General features: G+C 35.3%; 1 long non-coding RNA gene across 2 annotated transcripts in view; it reads right to left on the reverse strand.

Moving 5' to 3' along the window:
- Positions 1 to 19,566, reverse strand: part of LOC129553375 (uncharacterized) — a 393,842-nt gene that overhangs the window by 113,192 nt on the left and 261,084 nt on the right. The window contains exons 7-8 of one of the 2 annotated variants that reach the window (XR_016037387.1): positions 7,443 to 8,042; positions 5,692 to 5,752 (exon numbers count right to left, since the gene is read on the reverse strand). This is a non-coding gene — a long non-coding RNA (uncharacterized LOC129553375). The remainder of the gene's footprint in view (positions 1 to 5,691; positions 5,753 to 7,442; positions 8,043 to 19,566) is intronic. The other variant, XR_016037386.1, reaches the window with a different exon arrangement.

Below are 19,566 nucleotides of genomic sequence, written 5' to 3' on the forward strand. Positions count from 1 at the left end.
TGCAACAGTTTAAAAAAACTGCAGGAGGTGCAAAGCAGTCACAGTGCCCTGGAAGACTTGGATATCCTACTAAAGGAAGTTAGAGAAAAAGCCTGTGGGGAAAAAAGGCTGCAGTGGCTATGGGAATTTATAAACTGAGAAATTCCCTTTTAGAAAAAGAATAAAAGCTTTATGGATGAAAAAGTGATACCCGTGGATCTTGAAGAACATGATGTCAATTAGTAGCATGTTAGCTTGGAAGTAGTGGTGGGTGATAGGAATTGGTAAGCAAGTGAGAAATAAATCTTGCTTATGTCAGAATCTTCACTTAATGATTTTCATGGATATTCCCTATGGGTCTTTTAGGGAGCTGGTGTGGGTATAGGTCAAGATCAGTGACCTCAAGAGTGACTCCTATAATCTGAGAAGGAAAAGTAGAAATGCTCGGGGTGTCAGAAGCCTGACTCACATCATCTGGGGAATCACCTAGGCTCATGAGTGAGCATTTGCTAATAGGCAAAAGAGAAAGAAAATGAGTATTTACAGAAAGTGACTCACTTATTCTAATAACAGTTCATGAACTGCTGGATCATGTTCAAGAAGACCCAGTCCAACTGCCAAGAGATTTATCTGATTCTCTCATAGTTACTTTGGCCAATTTAGTTCATCATATTATGAGCTAAATTAGACTTTTCTGGTAAGGCTCAGTCAATTGCTTTGCGGTTGGTTTTCCTTTCCTTTCCTTCCTTCTTCTCTTCCTTTCTCGCTCTCCCCTTCTTTCTTTCCTTTCCCTCCTTCCTACCTCATTACACAAAGCATATAAGGTCAATCAGCCACTACGAACCGAACCTAAACTTAGTGTCCCCAAACACCAAAAGGGGTAATAGTTAAGATATGATTTGCTGATATTTGTTTCCTGAATGTGAAAAGGTTAGAATGGAGTAAAACCTGACTGCTTAAAATTCAGAAAGAAATGTGAATATGCATAGTGGTCCCCCAGTTGAATGCTAAGTTTCTAAATGTACAGTGTTTCTCCATGGTTTCTTAGTCATAATTTAACAATTTCTAGATATGGACCCTGAAAATTAGTTTCCTCAAAAAACAATCTTGTCAATTTGTATATTTCTTTGCCCCTTTTTTTTTCACGGAAATAAAGGATCTGGAAAAAAATTTTACTATTAATCACTAGTGAAAGCATAATTCTCTCAAGTAGCAGTCTCTTTTCTTCACTGAGGCTAATTACATCCTCTGCCCTGCAGACTTGTTATGATTTCTGCAAGACCAACACAATGGATCATAGCTACATTGTTAACATTTTTTCAGTTATTCTTTCATGCTGTTCACTTTAGATATTCTGTGCATCTGTCATAGTACTTTTATAAGATTATCCTTAAACTGCATATCATAGTTGACTTCTGCTGTCTACTTAACTATTGCACTGCACAGAAACAGGCGTTTATTGGAAATAGTATTGCATTTGGCCCTCAGCGTATACATGACTTTTCTCCAAATCTGTCCACAGAGTATTGGGCTATATACACATATACTTACACACACACCAGGTCACAAAGAGTTGGACACAACTTAGTGTCTGAACAAGGAACTACATTCTCAAGAGTTAAACTTATAAAGATGTAATCGTTTACAACTCAGGTGTCTGTTTCTTCCAACCTCTCTTTCTCATTCTTGTCTGTGTATCCCGACCCTTGTTCATTATCTCTTGATTAGTCCTTGGAAAGACTTTTCTTTCTTAGAGACTACTAGTTTTTTACTTCTGCACACCAGCCAAATAATTATGCTTGAAATCACTGGTCTTCAACCTTCTAAGTCTCACGTGTTCTTACCCTTGGGGATTAGAAAGTTCCTTCTTCACCTCCATTGTTCGTAAATTCTAGATTCTGAGACATGGACATGCCAGAGTGTTCTATAGAAAGCTCATCACCACATAGCTAGGATCTTCTAGTTCTTAACAGATAATTGTATCTAAAACATTTTCTTATGTAAGCAATGTTTCAATCTGGGAGTTTAAATAAGTTATCATATCTACAGCTATTTAATCCTGGCTGAAAAATCATCTATATCAATTATAGCATTCACTGTCAGTAAAGTAGGCACACAGCTAATGGACTCCAAAAGAGACCAATTTGCTTTGTAAAGAGAGAATATTGTAGATGTCTTTCCTTCAAACAAAAATTTAATCCTCAAATTATACTTCATATACTTGTTATTAATTTCTTAATATATTTCTGGTTTAGTTGTTCCTGTTTACTCAACAGCTAAAGTTGTACAAAAATAAAACGTAAATGGTAAGGAAAGTATACAGAATACAAAAAGCTGATTTATCAGACTTATGCTAAAAGGAAAATTATTCAGCTGGAAATCAAGGAATTTAAAAAGTCAAAAGAAATGCACATGAGTAAAATTTAGGATTATAAACTACAATGAACTTATTAATAAAAATGAATGTGGCCCACTGTTTTTATTCTAGGGAAAAAGCAGTCCTAAATTAAACTGTATGTATATGATGAGTAGACATACTCAACACAGACCATAAACAAATCAAGTATATTACTGATGCACAGCACCCTCTGAGTTAAATTTAGGTATGCTTTAAGACAAATAATAATTAAGAAAACCCCTCAGATTTATGGCCACTGTTGTAATTCACTCACATATTCAATAGAAATTCATCACAGAGAGAGATCTTCTAATCCATTCATTCATTCATCCAGTAAATAAGTAGATCTGACTATGTGTAAGGCATTGCAGGGGATACAATGAAAAATACAGCATGGACTTTGCCCTCAAGGGGCTTACAGTCTAGTATGGAAAAAATAAGCAATCACATAGATAGCTGTAACATAAGGGAGAAAGTGATGTGTCATAAGAAAGGCTCAGACAATGTGCTATGAAAGTCATTGACACTAGCGGACTTTTTCTGAATACTACAGGGATCAAGTAGCCAATAAAAACAGAAAGACCAATGACAAGTTTGCAAAATTAAATGCCAAATTTTGTGAATCTATGGATGATGAAAACTGCAATATTTATGCAGTATAAGTCACTACTCCCCAGTTCTAAAAAGTGTTTGATTACAGAGTAACAACCTATCAGAAATACCATCTTGCCAGATTATAAGCAGATGCAAATACAATAATCTCATGCTTACAGATAAAAGATAATTTTAATTATCTAAAATACTCATGACACATAACCTTCTTGCACAGAAATTGGCTCAGTCAGATTAAAATGATGAAGAATTCCTCGATGGCTCAAGTGTGCTCCAAGGAAAGCTAGAAGGTTGTACAGTTAACTCCCAGGGTGTAACTCTAAACCATACAACCTACTACCTCAACCCGGATGCACACAGCTTCCAGTGTTGCTTCAAACTCCTTATCATATCTTCAGTCAGCTCCTCCAAATATGGCAGCCATACACCTAAGGACTTGGCAAGGATGTAGACATAACTACATGATTATATATATAATCCTAACATAAACTGAATTTGTGTCTACTAGGACTATCCTAACCTCTTCAGTTTCCAGCAAAGGTCATCTAAAATGTCTTCTGACATCTCTCATGGCATAATTCTACTAGCAATTAATAATATTAAAAGTCAATAGCAATTCAGCTTCATTTTTAAAGAGAAATAGGTTCAACACTGACACATCCAGTTCACAGCCTTTAATTTTCTGATTGAAGTTAATGAAGTGAACTAATGACTGGAATGGGAACAGAAGTTTCTGAACAGAATCTATTCAGATATTGGTTCAAACCTTGCTACAAAAAAATTCAAGTTTTTAAAATAATTTATTATACTTGGATTTAAACTTCAATGGCTGTGCTGAGTCTTCTCAAGTGGTCAACAACTGAAGCCTGCCTCAAAAGACAGATGAGCATTTACATAAGTATAAACAGTAAACAAATGGAGTTTAACAGGAGTTTGAAATATTATTTAACATCAATGTATATTGCCTTTTGTCAGATTACCACACTGACACAGACCCATAGAAGCGAGCTTGTGCGGTCCACTTCACCACAAGATCGGATCTACGGGTTTATGCCAATGGGCAACGTCTCACGTGGGCTCCCTAATAATGCAGAATTTGTTGTAGATATCTGATGAAATTAGGAGACCAAAATAATAATATCAATACTTTAGTATAAATATTTAAATGCCGAAATGCTCTAAGGATGCATATTTCCAGTTAATGGCCTTCATAAATACTCTACACTACATACAAGCTATATGCATGAGAATTTTGAAAACAGTATTGTGAAAGGTTTTTCACAGATTACTTTTGTTTTAAGAATGAATATTTTGGAATTAGACTATCCTAATTAATGATGAATTTTAAAAGAAAATAAAAAAGAATCCATATATGCATGCATGAATTATGTAATTGTGAGGCATGAATATAGTATTACGAGCCTATAATTAAGACCAAATTAACTATTAAGCTAATTGTGTTAGAGCTAGACAGATTGTTTTAACTCATAAAACCTCAGTTAGTGATTTCAAGGAACTGGTAATATTGTAACTTTCTCATAAAACATGTAAGATTTTGTTGATTACACAAAGAGCACAGGAAGTTATTTAAATTCTTAAATATACATATGTGTCTATAGTTAAATGAACAATATTTGGGTAAATTAATATCAGAAAACAAACATTAATGATACATTAATAGCATTATTACTACTACTGTGCGCCAATATTTATACTCGGGATCAACTGCATGAAAAAGGATATCTTGTCCCTTAAACACAATATACTGAAATTTATTTTTCAAAAAATATGTACTTAAAACATCCGATATGGCTACATACAACTCTCATCTGGTCAACAGGTTGGGCAAAAATAAATTGTTATTAAAAAAATTTTAAATCACAAAACAATAAGCAAACACACAAAGAATAAACATAAAGCCACACACGTACATGTTTTTTAAAACTCCCAACTCAACGGCAACAAAATTATAAGTTGTACATTATTAATCGTTTCACTTATATCCACAATATTTAGCATGTTCAATTATATCTTCATTGTGAAAACCAATAGTACTGCATAAAAATTAATTAGTGTTTTTGCATGTTTTGAAATAAAATAAAATGATTTTATAGATTATAGATAATGTAGTCTACATAATTTTTACTATTTTTTGTTTTCTAATTATTCCCATGCTTATTAAAAACTATAGTAAAAAAATCAACACTCAGACATTCAAATGTGGTAAAAAATATTTCAACATATATTCAAAAATCTAGACATGAAATAAAAGCAACATTTGTTTTGGGTTTTATCTTAACCATGAGAATGTATATTTTGGTTTCATTCTCTTAGCAGAATCATGAAAAAAGAGCAGAATTTAATTCCCTTTCCCCAGATTTCACTTCCTTTTATATGGTGTGACAAATGACAAAATATATTGTCTTTTTCCTAAATTACTTTCTATTCAACTGTATTTCACCTATATTATAGGAATGGATATTTAGATCTATATTCAAAGGGACCCAAACTGTACGTTGATCCCAGACTGAGACAAAAATTTTTCAAAAAGGTAGGTAATATCATAAACTCTCAAACCATCAGTGACAATTCCAACAGCTAAATCCATGAAGAGTGAAACATAGTCTTAAAAATAAACAGTCAAAATTATTTTTTCTTTAAAAATATTAAATATTAATTGCTCTTTTGTTTTTTATTTTTACCTGAGATGATTTTCTCCTATGATCACTTTCTTCACTTCTCATATCCACTTTAAGTTTTTCCCTAAAACAACCACAAAAGGAGAAATGTCAGACAACTGCTGTCTAGGAGAAGCATCTGGGTGTATGGTGGGAATGAAGGTAGTCGATCGAGAAGAAAACACAATACCAAAACGGGCAAAACCTTTTAAAGTTGGTTTTTTTTTTTTAAAGGCTTGGAAGACTCATGGAGCCCCACCCAAGGCTACTCATATGACATATAATGTGGTTTCATAGTTTGCATTTATGCATTCATTTTGGTTGGTGTTGTTTTCACAGTAACAGTTTTGAAAGTGAAAGGAGGCATGGCTGTTAAAGAAGCGACTAGGTTTTGCACAATGAACTAGTGAAAGCTGAAAAGAGATTTGGATTTGGCATGGAGCTTAATAAGATAATTAAGAGTGTAGAGATTAATGGCTCCTAAAAATAACATTTAAAATAATGTTTTTCAACTAAAGGATCTTGAAACATGAAAACAGGTTTATAAATGTTAATTAAGCCTGTGAAAGTTGTTGTTTCATTAGCTGAGGCAGCATAAAGGAACAAGAGCTATTTTTTAAATAATTAGTGAACAATAACCAATAAACTTAATAAAACATTTTATTTGAATGTTATCAGTATATAGGGTATTTGTAATTTCCCACAATTCTTTGTAGAATGAAAAAACAGAAGGTAGAATTCATCACCTCTGTAGTATTTTTCATTGTTTACTCTATATATTTCTATTATAATAAAATACGATTTTAAAAGCACAACAGTTTTCTTGAAGTTTATTCTTTTCACGGAAAATATTATAGCATCAAGTCTTCATGTGCAAATTATAGTCTTTATATATGCCTATATTTCAAAAGCATTCTTCTTTAACAACTGTAAAACATGTTTAGAAACAGTTTTAATAAAAATTAAAATAGGTACAATATATCGGCTAATCCTTTCCCACTGAATTAGGCAAAACTAGGTTTTTGTTATAAAATGCTTAAATTGCTCAGCAATTTACTAATACAAACAGACAAAATAATTAGAATGCAATGCATTATATGCTGAGCCAATACATTGCTTTAAACATAAAACAAGTTTCTGTGTACTTTTTTCACTAAAGTACCTAATTGATATTTCTAACAGCTCTAGGACAAATGCTTCTTTTAAATATATTTTAAAAGTCAGTATTATTGTGGAACAAGCTCTTTTTCTACTTAGCTACTGAGAACATGATCTTTTCATCCTTATTTTTGTCACATGAAATCTTGGTAAGTAAATTAAATATAACTTCCCTCAAACTAAATTTCACTTACTAGAGAATTTTAATACACATTCTAATACGACCCTGTTTTAGTAGTTCAAAAAGTTTCTTCTTTCATATTTCAAATAATGAGTCACATCACAGGAAAGATTTAGTTTCTTTACCAACTAGGGCTAAATGTTCACTTTTCTTAGACAGTAAAAAGTCATACTGTACAGAAAAAGCACAGATAACATATTAATGCTTTTCCAAAACTTCTATGAATAACAAAAATTAAAACAGGTACCGTCTTTTTCATAGAGATTTTTCTAGTTTTGCTAAAGTTTCTATTCTACTCAGGATTAGAACAAGAGAGCAAAAGGAAAAAGTTAATAAGAATAAAGTGGGAGATGAGTTATGAGAGAGTAAACTGAAAGTGCAAGGATCCCCTTTTATATAACAGCAGACTAAAAAGAAACAACAAAAAAAGTTATACCTGATACGAAAGGTGCGATTTCACCAAGTGCAATAAATTGCTTATTATGCCATATTTTTGCAATAATACAAATACAGAAGGCTCATTTGCTTATGCTGCCTTACAAAGCTGCTTTACAAAGCGCGATGTCTCTGTAGTTAGATACAAGCCAATGTTTGCTTTTTTTTTTTTTTTAGTTTGTTTTGGTTTGGATTTTTGTTTGTTTGTTTTTGTTTTTGAGCAGGAGCATCTCTCTCTCTCTCTTTTTTTTTTCAGCACTGTTGTATGGAGTAGGACAAACTCAGATTTTTTCTTCATGCCTCCTGTTATTTCTTGGGAAAAAAAGAGGACAGGGTGCTTGTCTTCTTTTTCTTCCTTCTCGGTATTGCAGGCACAAAGCACTGCGCAGAAGCTGCACCAATCCTTGCCGTCCCTGGCAGCAGAATGGTAGAAGGTGGAGAGACCAGGAATCCTTCCAGGCTCTGCTGACTTTAGAAATGAGGATTGCACACGTTTGTCTCCTGAACCAAAAGGGTGAGAAGGCAGGGTGCCAGTTTGCTACACTGCTGCAATGATCTCACGCTCACTGCTGCTGCCGTCCTGTTTGCCCAGTTCAAATGCCTGTTCAGTACAAACCAAAAAAAAAAAAAAACTACTTGGATTCTTCAGCAAGCAAAAAGGGTATTAACATTAAAAAAAAAACAAAAACAGAATCAGCAGTAAGAAAAGGCAAAAAACAAAAAGCACATACAATTTTAGGATTCACTTGTTATGCCTCAATATTCTGTTTATATGTTCTTTCTTCCCCCCCCCACCCCCATTTAGAGATAAGCAGCAGAATTTATCAGGCGTGAAAGGGACAGCCTCCTGGTGGCCTGCCAAAAACCCAGAATAAAGGCGAAGTTGTGCTTCAAAGCTCAGTCGCTTGCTGAGTCTGGCTAAAGTCAAGTATTAAGATCCACCATTTTCTGAGCCATGCTAAAAAAGAAGAAAAAAGTCAGGACGGTTCCTGCTTTCCAAGTCTCCGTTGGCACCATCACAAAATCTCAGTCGTAAGGTCACATGATCCTCTGCCAAATGTAGAGTGCATTCCCATCAACCATTCTGCTGATACTGCGAAGGCAGCTATTGTCTCGTTTAGACCCAAAGTTCAGCCCACTCTTCATTGAATTAGCTGAAAAACGCATCACCTTTGGGGGCTGGGAGTCATGGAAACGTCTACCTGGCAAGCTGCCCACTGTTTCTGCCCATCAACCAGAGATGGAATTGTGCTGCCTAATGCAATGATGACTTGGAATGTGAAGAGTCGTCCAAAGTGAATCTGATTCTTGCAACGCCTGCTTCAGTTTGCACGGAAAACTCTGGCTTCTTGTAGTTAAGACGGAGGGGGGGAAATCTTTCCTACTAAATGTAGCAAATAAAGGTCTGAACATGCCTACTCTGCAACTTTATTTCACAACACACCCAAATGGTTCTCAAATGAAAAGACTGAAGTCTCTGCAAGTTTTCCGAGTTAAAGACATCCCTTCCTCAGGCTCCTTTTTCCTTATGAGTGCATGCAACAAGCCCAGGACACTAGTTTCAGTCCCTCACGTGAAGACTTAAAATCTCTGAGTTTCGTCTTGCTTTTTATTACTTTCTGATTTTATCTGGCACCAGTTTTGTACTACATGGTCACAAAATCCACTAGCAACAGTGGGAATGCATTATTGCCGCAGTCGCCACCAAAGTGGTCCCCTGAGGGAGCCAGTTGTCTCTTCGACCACACAGACTACTGTAACTGGTCCTGTGATAATCCTTCACAGCACCTAGCACAGCTGCTGTGCAAGTTTGCCGAGTCTGACTCATGTAAGGAGTTCTCTTTCTGTTCCTTCACCAGCTACAGTTTTCCTGTGTGGTATGAAAGATGGCTTTGAAAGATTCAGGAAATATATCAACAGCTCTTAGGCAATAAAATGAAATGGTTCTCTCTCCCCAATGAATTTCCAATCTAGCGGGCGACGAAAGTTCCCGTGGACACACATTTCCATACTTTCTAACAAAAGTACAGTGAATTAAATCTTTCACCATTTCCTTAAGCAGAATCTAAAGCCAAACAAAGCAAGTCTTATTAGTTTAAACTAAACATAGTAGTACTGAAAGGAATCATGTTCTTCTACCTGCATTTAAAAGTGTTTCAATTTTTCAATTAATGAGAGGATCTTTAGAACTCTGTTACCAACATTTTAAAATTATATTCAGTGCCTTACAAAACTATGGACCAATGTTATCCCTCCTCCAAGTACACACCCGACCCCCCCCCAAATCCACGCACACACTCACTGCACAATACCTGAAAAATATTTTAAAAAACAATCAAACCATGACTTGCCTAATAAAAGAAAATCATCAAAAAAAAAACAAGGAATCTAGGAAATACCCTGAAAAAGGTATGCATTTTTTTTGAGTCATGGTCTTTGGGTCACTTTCTTAAGGAATCGTAGGAATGAATATGTACACACACATGCATGGGGACCATTCTGATATCCTCCTTATCGGTAATTCAGAACACGAACAATTGTAAACCATAAAACAAAAGGTTACATGTGCTGAATTTAAAAATGCTTTTTTCTAGATTGCAAAATTCTGGATGAATTTTGCTAATGTCCTAAGCACATACTTTAGAGTGCCCAATGGAGAATTGAGCATGGCAGACACATGTGCCCCATGCTTCAGCATAGTAAGAAGAAAGTAGACAAGCCCTCATAGAAAGAAAATAGTTAAATTTTGAGTTCTCATTCATTTATTCAATAGATATTATTAAGTAGTATTATATGACCAGGCCTTGTAGTATACATAGGGGAGCAGCAATGAATCAATTGGGCATGCCCCCAAGTAGGAGTCTTTTGGTAAAAACTTTCGAGTGAGAAAAGCTCACATCTGAACAGAAGTGTTGTAGATCCTAAAGGAGCATTATTGCTAGTCAAGAAACAAATTGACAGGAATAGGAAAGTGGAATGAAATGGATATAAAAAATAGCTTATAGATAGAGATACTTTGTCATCTGCTATTTAAAATTTACTCCTTTTAATGCAAAATACAATTAGAACTTTTTTACAATTCTGCCTGATTCCTTAAAGAACCTAATTTGAAAAGTATATATTGACATCTCAACTGAAAAAACAAAAACAGAAGATGTGGCAGATATTCACTTCCAGGCAGATGGAGTAGTTTATCCTAAATCCTTCTGCCAGGTACAATGAAAAAACCTGAACATTGGTCTGTAAAACAAAGGTAAAAAGACTCTGAAAGGTGGAGAAAAGATAGTCCAGTTAGGGACCCTAGGACCCAAGGGACAACTGGTGGTGATTTCCCTGCATTTTAATTTTGCCTCATATCCAAAACTTGAAGCTCAGGAAGCCTGCAACCCAGAGACACCAATTGGTGCAATCCCGAAATTTCCCAACAAAAACTTGTTCTCTCTAGCCAAAACCAGGAAGTCAGCAGGCCGAAAAGACAGAAAGCACAGGAACAATACCACTTTGCTCTCATCAAACGCCACACACCCACCCCATGCCTCCAAAGGCAGAGTAGGGGGGCAAGGGCTAGTGCCAAACTTGTGAGGCTAGAACAAAGTACCCCAAACAACTCCTCCCTGCTAACCCCAAGACAGTGTAGGAATGTCTGAATAGGAAATTTGTACTTTCATCCTTGTCAGGGAATAATGAGGACTCTTCCTCCCAAATACAGTCTCAATGGAGACTCATGGAGAGGCTGAACACCCACCCCAATCCAAAAGGAAAGACTCAAGCTTCTTCCTCCCGCTAAGGTGATATCAGACAAAGGATACCTAGTGGAGAGTCAGGACATTAGAAACTGCCCAGCAGTCACAAGGCAACCCCACCACCCCTCAACCTGTAAGCAGGAAAAGGCCACAAAAGGAGCAATTAAAAAAAACACTCCAAATTTACCTGGCCAGGAAGGTACCAATGGAGGCCTGCTGGGGAAGAGGAACACTTAACCCCCCTCCCTGCAGCAAGAAGTCAGGGTCAGTGGTGGCCACAGGGTGCCTGTACTTCTACCTACAACTGGCAGCGTACCCCCTTTTTCCTATTGGATTAATGTCAGAGGAAGCTAGCTTAAACAGAAGGTTTAAATAAGATCCAGAGACTCATAGCATGACATCCAAATGTCCAGGCTTCAACTGGAAAGATTTTGCACCCAGAGAAGCAGGATGGTCTCAAGCTGAATGTAAAAAGACAATCAATGCACACAAACCCCAAGATGACAGAGCTACCACAATGACCCCGCAGAGATTCTAAAGTAGCCATCATGAAAATTCCTCAGTCAGCAATTATGAACATGGTTGAAATAAACTTTAAAAAAAATCTTAGCAAATAAATGGAAGATATAAAAATAATCAGATGGAAAGTTTTGAACTAGAAAATACAATGTGTATGTATTTAGTCGCCTCAGTTGTGTCTGACTCTTTGCGACCCTTTTGCCTCCTCTGTCTATGGGATTCTCCGGGCAAGAATACTGGAGTGGGTTGCTGTGCCCTCTTCCAGGGGATCTTTCTGACCCAGGGATGGAACCTGCGTCTCTTATGTCTCCTGGATTGGCAAGTGGTTGGTGCACTAGCGCCACCTGGGAAGCCCGGAACATACAACAGCTGAAGTAAAAAACAAATGGAGGGGGCAAAGGAAAGAATCAGTGAACTGGAAGCTAGAACAAAAGAAATCACCTCATCTGAGCCACACAGAGAAAATACACTTAAAAATAAGTTAGGTAATAGAGCCTTATGCAACTATGGAACCATAAGAAAACAAAAAATATTTATGCCACTGAAATCCCAGAAGGAAAGGATATAGAGGGCAATGTATAAAACAAGCTCAAAGAATTAACGACTGGAAACTCCCCAAATTTAGCAGAAGTCACACAGATTCAAGAAGATTATCAAACCACAAGCAGGAAATACCCAAAGAAATCCACACCAAAACACATTTTAGTCAAACCTTTGAAAACTAAAGACAAAGAAAACAATGTTGAAAGCAGCAAGAGAAAAACATGACCTTACGTATAAAGGAAAAAAAAAATTCTGACGAAAGAGTTTCTCATCAGAAACCATGGTGGCCAGGATGAAGGGAACAACATTTTTAATGGCTGAAAGAAAAAAAACTGTTAACCCAGAATCCTGTATCTATGTAAAATATCCTCTCGGAATGAAGGGCAAATCAAAGCAGTATCTGACAAAGGGACACTAAGATAATTTTCAACAGTAAATCTACCCTAAAAGAATGGTTAAGGAAGTTGTCTAAACAGAAAGGGAATGATAAAAGAAGAAACTTGGAACAACTTTAGAAAGGAAGAAACAATTCAGTAACAAAAATATGAGTAAAAATAATAGACTTTACTTCTTTGGAGTTCTCTAAATTATGGTTGATGGTGAAAACAAAAATGTATCACTGTCTGATGTGATTCTAAATGCAGGTAGAAGAAATATTCAAAATAATTATATTATAAATAGATAAGGATAAAGGTACCAAAAAGCAAGTAAAATTTACGTACTTCATCTGAATTGGCAAAATGAAGACATTACTGGACTGCGATGTTATGGATATGTAATTTAATATATAAAACAACCACAAAAAATGCACAAACAGATAAACAGAAAAACACTAGGTAAGTAAAAATTCTAAAAATTGTTCAAGTAACCCACAGGAAGGTAGGAGAAATAAAACAGAAAATTCAGAAAACAAAGGACGAAAAGTCAAGCTTAAAGCATATCTATAAATAAATTAAATGTAAATTGTCTGAATATACCAATGAAACTGCAGAGATCTACACAATGGAGTGGGAAAAAAAGCAAAGCTTAGTTCTATGCTATCCACAAGGACCTCAATTCATATCTAATAGCATACACAGCTTGAAAGCAAAATGATGGACACAGTACGTATCTCATGCAAACATTAATCAAAGAAAATGATATGAATATCAAAAACAAAAGACTTCAATAAAATTCCCAGAGACCAACCATAAAATGCTTAAAAAAAAGACATAGCAACCCTGAGTGTGTATATACCAAACAAAAGAGATGCTAACTGGGTAGCACAAAAACTGGCAAAATAGAAGAGAAAAACAGACAAACCCACGATTAAAGTTGTAGATCTCAACACACCTCTTTCAACAATTGTTAGAACAACCAGGTGGAAAATTAGCACAGATACAGAATTCATCATCACCAAACAGAGTCTAACTGACATTTTTAAAGCATATCATCATACAGTAGAAGAATACACATTATTTTCAAGTCCCCCTAAACATATCCTGGCCCATAAAGCAAACGTGAACAAACTAAGAATAAGTGAAATCATACCTTGTATGTTTTCTGACTGCAATAGAATCAAACTAGAAACTAATAGGGAAAAGATAACAGAAGATAACTTGGCAAACCTCCAGCAAGACTGACAAAAAAGAGAGAAGACACAAATTATCAGTTCCTGTAATGAAACAGGATATATCACTACAGAACCTTGTAGATATCTAAAAACAATGATGAAAAACTGCAAACACAGAACCTAGACAAATTAGATAAAATGGCCAATTCTCCAAAAACATAAATTACCACTCACTCAATATAAATTAGATCATTTGAATAGGCCTACAACTATATTTAAAAATTGCCTGTATAATTAAAAACTCCCTCAAAAAGAAATCTATGGGCTTAGACAGTTATATTGCATAATTCTAACAAATATTTAAAGCAGATTTAATGCAAATTCTACACATTTTTTTGAGAAAATAGAAAAGGGAACAATTTCTAATTTATTTTTTGAAACTAATATCATCTTGATAACAAAACCAGACAAAGACAGTAGGAAAAAAGTATAGACCAATATCCCTTCAGAAAATAGACTTCAAAATTCTTAATAAAATATTAACAAATAGAATTCAGCCACATATGAAAAGACTTATATACTACTACAGTAGAGGTTTATTCCAGGGATGCAAGGCTAGTTCAATATTCTAAAATGCATATAATGTATCATATTAACAGGCTAAAAAAATCACATGAATATATGAATGGGTGTTGAATAACCATTTGAAAAAATCAGCCACCATTCATGATTGAAAATGCTTTTACAACTAGGAATAAAGGGAATTTCCTCAATTTCATGAAGATCTTCTACCAAAAAACCCTACAGTCAACATTATACTTAAAGGAAAAGACTAAATGCTGTTCCCTAAAATCACTAATAAGGTAAGAATGTTCACTCTCACTATTCTTATTCAACTTAATATGCAAGTTCTATTCTAGCTAGGGTAACAAAGTATTAAAAAAAAGAAAAGGAAAGATAAAAATACAAATACAATGCTAATGAAAATCACTCAAAATGACATATTTAGGTATAGATCTAAAAATAGATGTAAAAAACTTGCATACTGAAGATTATACAAATGCTGAGGAGAGAAACTGAAGAGACTGGAAGAAACACACGTCCACAGACTGCAAGTCTCAACATAGTTGAGATGTCAATTCTTCCCAAATTGATATATAGGTTTAATGTAATCCTCTATCAAAATCCCAGCAAGAGTTTCTTTGTAGAAACAGATAAAAGTATTCCAAACTTCATATGGATTTGCAAAGGAACTAGACTACTTAATGTTGGAAAAATATATTGTGAAGAATCATCCAATTTCAAAACTCATGCTATAATAGTATATTTCTTAATATTAAGTATAAGATTATATATACATAATAATGTTAATAATAAATGCAATATTAGATTACTATTTGATGACAGTCAAGACTGTGTGGCATTGGTGAAGGAAAAGACACATCAATCAATGAAACAGAACAGGGAATATAAAAATAGACCCACATATATGTGCCTAATTGATTTTTGACAAAGATATAAAAACAACTCAATGGAGAAAAGATAATCTTTTCAACAAATGATACTAGAGTAATTAAATATCTACCAACCAAGATAAAAAAAGAGAGTACTTAATATATATCCTACATTAACTCAAAATTTTAAAGAATTAACTAATGTATTTAAAATTTTATTTCATTCTTTTATTTTTTATTATCTGTACTATTTTAATTTTAATTAATTAAAATTACTTAAAATACTTAAAAATTAACTTAAACATAAATATAACATTACAAAACTTCTAGAAAATAACATAGGACAAATTCTATGGGATCTGAGGCTAGGCAAAAGGTTCCTAAAATTGACACCAAAATCACAAACCATAAAAAAGGTGGTAAATTCATCTTCATCAAAGTTAAAATCTTTTGCTCCATAAAAATTTCCATTAAGAGGATGAAAAGACAAGCTACAAACTGGAAGGAAATATTTTCAAACCTCATCTGACAATCAGTATCTAGTAATATGGTGCTAGTGGTAAATAACCTTCCTGCCAGTGCTAGAGACATAAAAGACGCCAGTTCAGTCGATCTCTGGGTCAAGAAGATCCCGTGGAGGAGGGAATGGCAATCCACTCCAATATTCTTTCTCGGAGAATCCCACAGCCAGAGGAGCCTAGCAGGCTGCATTCTTAGGGTCACACAGAGTTGAACAATACTGAAGCAACTTAGTCCACACACACGCAAATATAAAGAGCCCTCACAACTCAACAGGAAAAAAAGCAAACAATCCAATGGAAATGGGAGAAACAATGAAGAGACATTTCATCCAAGAGGATATACAGATGGCAAATAAGCACATTAAAGATGTTGAACATTATTAGTCATTAGGAAATGCAAATTAAAACCACAATGAGATATTACTACACTTCTACTAGAAGAGCTAAAACTAAAAAGTTAGTAAGTACACTAAACATTGGTGAGGATATTGGATCGTTCCTATTATTGCTGATGGGAATTTAAAATGGTGCAGTTAGTCTGGAAAACAGTTTGGCACATTCTTTTAAAACTAAACATATGTTTACCATACGACCCAGAAATTTTCCTCTTGGGCATTTATCCCAAAGAAATGAAAATTTATACTCATGCAGAAACCTGTACATGAATGTTTATAGCCATCCCCCCCCCCCAATAATAACCCAAAGCTAGAAACAACCCAGGTGTTCTTCAATTGATGAGGTCAAACAGATAAACCCATACCATACTCCTCAGCAATAGACAGGAACTAACCATTCACACACAACAATGTGGATGATTTCTTGAGATGTATGCTGAATGAAAAAAGTCCCTGCCCAAAGATTCTGTTCTTTATGATTCAATCTCTAAAATTTTGGAATGATAAAATGATAGAAATGTAAAACAGAAGGAGTTAAGGTAGGGGGAAAGTGGGAGGCAACCAGGAGTGGGTATAAGAGGGCAACAAGAAGAATCCTTTAAGATGATGGGAATATTCTGTATTAACTGTATTCAGGTTAATATCTAGATTGTGATTTCATATTATTATTTTCATGTGGTAACTGAGTAAGTAATACATGGTATCCCTTTGTTTTATGTCTTAGGGCTGCATGTAAGTTATCTCAAAATAAACAGATTATTTATTTTTTTAATTAACAAATACATCAAGGAAACTGTTTTTACGGTAGTTTGTATTTTGTGTTATTGTAAAGAAAATGCTCCTGGAAAAATCTGAACAAACTGACTGCTTATTAGTTTATTTAGATTTGAAATGCCAAAGTGTTATCAGTAAACCATGATTTGACTAGCTAGGAAAATCAGCTTGGGAAATGCTCTGAATCAGAGGTGAGCAGACTTTTCTGTAAAGGGTTAAATAATAAATGCCTTAAATACTGCATGTCATATGGTCTTTGCTATAACTGCTTGATTCTGGTATTGCAGTATGATAATAGTCCAGACAACACATAAAGAAAGTGGCAGTGTTCCAATAAAATTTTATCACGGACAACACAATTTTGATTCATCAATTTTCATTTGTAAAATATATTTGTTTTTTCAAACATGTACAAATGTAAAAACTATTCTTAGCAAGTACACTGTACAGAAACAGGTCCTGGATTTGAGCTGCCAGCTACAGCTTGCTGACCTCTAAGCTAAATTACAATTTTTGAAATTTTCTCTTGTCTTGTTTCCATTTTGTTTCCTTTTTATTTTCTTCTTGAACATTTTCTAAATTTCAAAAGATACTAACTGCTCCCACTTAGGAATTTCAATTCACTGTCCCTTCATCTACATTTTCCGTTCTTGTGTTATCAAAGGACACAAACAGAAGTTTTGGGTATCCTGCATTGCAGGCAGATTCTTTATCATCTGAGCCAACAGGGAAGCCCACTAAAATGTGGAACTTGGGACAAAGTAGAAAATTGAATAAATTTTTCTTCTTTATATTACCTTTGGCTTACTTTTTGTTTCATAAATTTAGTGAGAAACATTGTACTTAGTTGCACTGAACACATTCAGCTCATGCAACAAATTCTGATAAATTGTCTTTTCATTTTTATTCTGTTACATTTTCTTATTTTCCTTGTTATGGATTCTTAGATACACCCATTATTTAAAAGAGGATGTTAAATTTCCAAATACATGGGGTTTTAAGTATCTTTGATATTAACTTCTCATTTTGTTATTAATGTCTCATTTAAATGTTTTCTTCTCTGCAATTACCTTCCATGTTTGTTCAGTCTTTAAACTTTATCAGGGTTTACAACAGCTAAATTAAAGGTCTGTCTTGGTAAGTACCACATTGAACTTGAAAATAAGTGGGTTATTTTCAAATATCTTTGGATATTGATTTCTAACATAATTCCACAGTGATAAGAGAATAGATTCTGTATGATTTCATACCTTCAGTTCAGTTCAGTTCAGTTCAGTTGCTCAGTCCTGTCCGACTCTTTGCAACCCCATGAATCACAGCATGCCAGGCCTCCCTGTCCATCACCAACTCCCAAGTTCACTCAAACTCATGTCCATTGAGTCAGTGATGCCATCCAGCCATCTCATTCTCTGTTGTCCCCGTCTCCTCCTGTGCCCAATCCTTCCCAGCATCAGAGTCTTTTCCAGAGTGTCAACTCGTTGCATGAGGTGGCCAAAGTATTGGAGTTTCAGCTTTAGCATCAGTGCTTCCAATGAACACCCAGGATTGATCTCCTTTAGAATGGACTGGTTGGATCTCATTGCAGTCCAAGGGGCTCTCAAGAGTCTTCTCCAGCACCACAGTTCAAAAGCATCAGTTCTTCGGCGATCAGCTTTCTTCACAGTTCAACTCTCACATCCATACATGACCACTGGAAAATCCATAGCCTTGCCTAGACGGACCTTTGTTGGCAAAGTAATGTCTCTGCTTTTTAATATACTATCTAGGTTGGTCATAACCTTCCTTCCAAGGAGTAAGCGTCTTTTAATTTCAATACCTTAGACCATGAAATTTTGGCACCTTGTTTTATGTCTCTGGATATGTTCCAGTGTCCCCTCGTTTATAGTCTATGGGAACTTGAATAGAATTTGTATCCTGCTATTGTGTGTCCATTCTAAAGGAGACCAGTCCTGGGTGTTCATTGGAAGGACTGATGCTAAGGCTGAAACTCCAATACTTTGGCAACCTCATGCGAAGAGCTGACTCAATGGAAAAGACTCTGATGCTGGGAGGGATTGGGGGCAGGAGAAGGGGACGACAGAGGATGAGATGGCTGGATGGCATCACCGACTCGATAGACATGAGTTTGAGTGAACTCTGGGAGTTGGTGATGGACAGGAAGGCCTGGCGTGCTGTGATTCATGGGGTCACAAAGAGTCAGGCACGACTGAGCAACTGAACTGACTGTGTGAAAATTGTATAAATCTTAATTATGTTGAATTAATTAATAGTGCTTCCATGGAATTCTCCAGACAAGAATACGGGAGTGGGTTGCCATTTCCTTCACCAGGGTATCTTCCCAACCCAGGGATTGCACCCTTGTCTCTTATGTCTCCTGCATCTGCAAGTGGGTTCTTTACGACAAGCACCACCTGGGAAGCCCACAAAACAATCCATATATCAAAGTGTTACATCTTCGGGCAAATATGTTCTGAACTCCTGCACAAATAATACCTGTAGCCACAACCTACCACACTATTTATTATAGTCTCTTTCTTTATTTTTTGTTTAAACTTCTAGTCTACATAAACTTGAATCTTTTAAATAATTTCTTTCATATAATTTCCTAAAATGATTCTCAAGGC

Source organism: Moschus berezovskii, chromosome 1 (assembly GCF_049115385.1).
Source record: "Moschus berezovskii isolate FMDL1 chromosome 1, NW_MosBer_1.0, whole genome shotgun sequence".
In the NCBI taxonomy this organism is placed as follows: Eukaryota; Metazoa; Chordata; class Mammalia; order Artiodactyla; family Moschidae; genus Moschus; species Moschus berezovskii.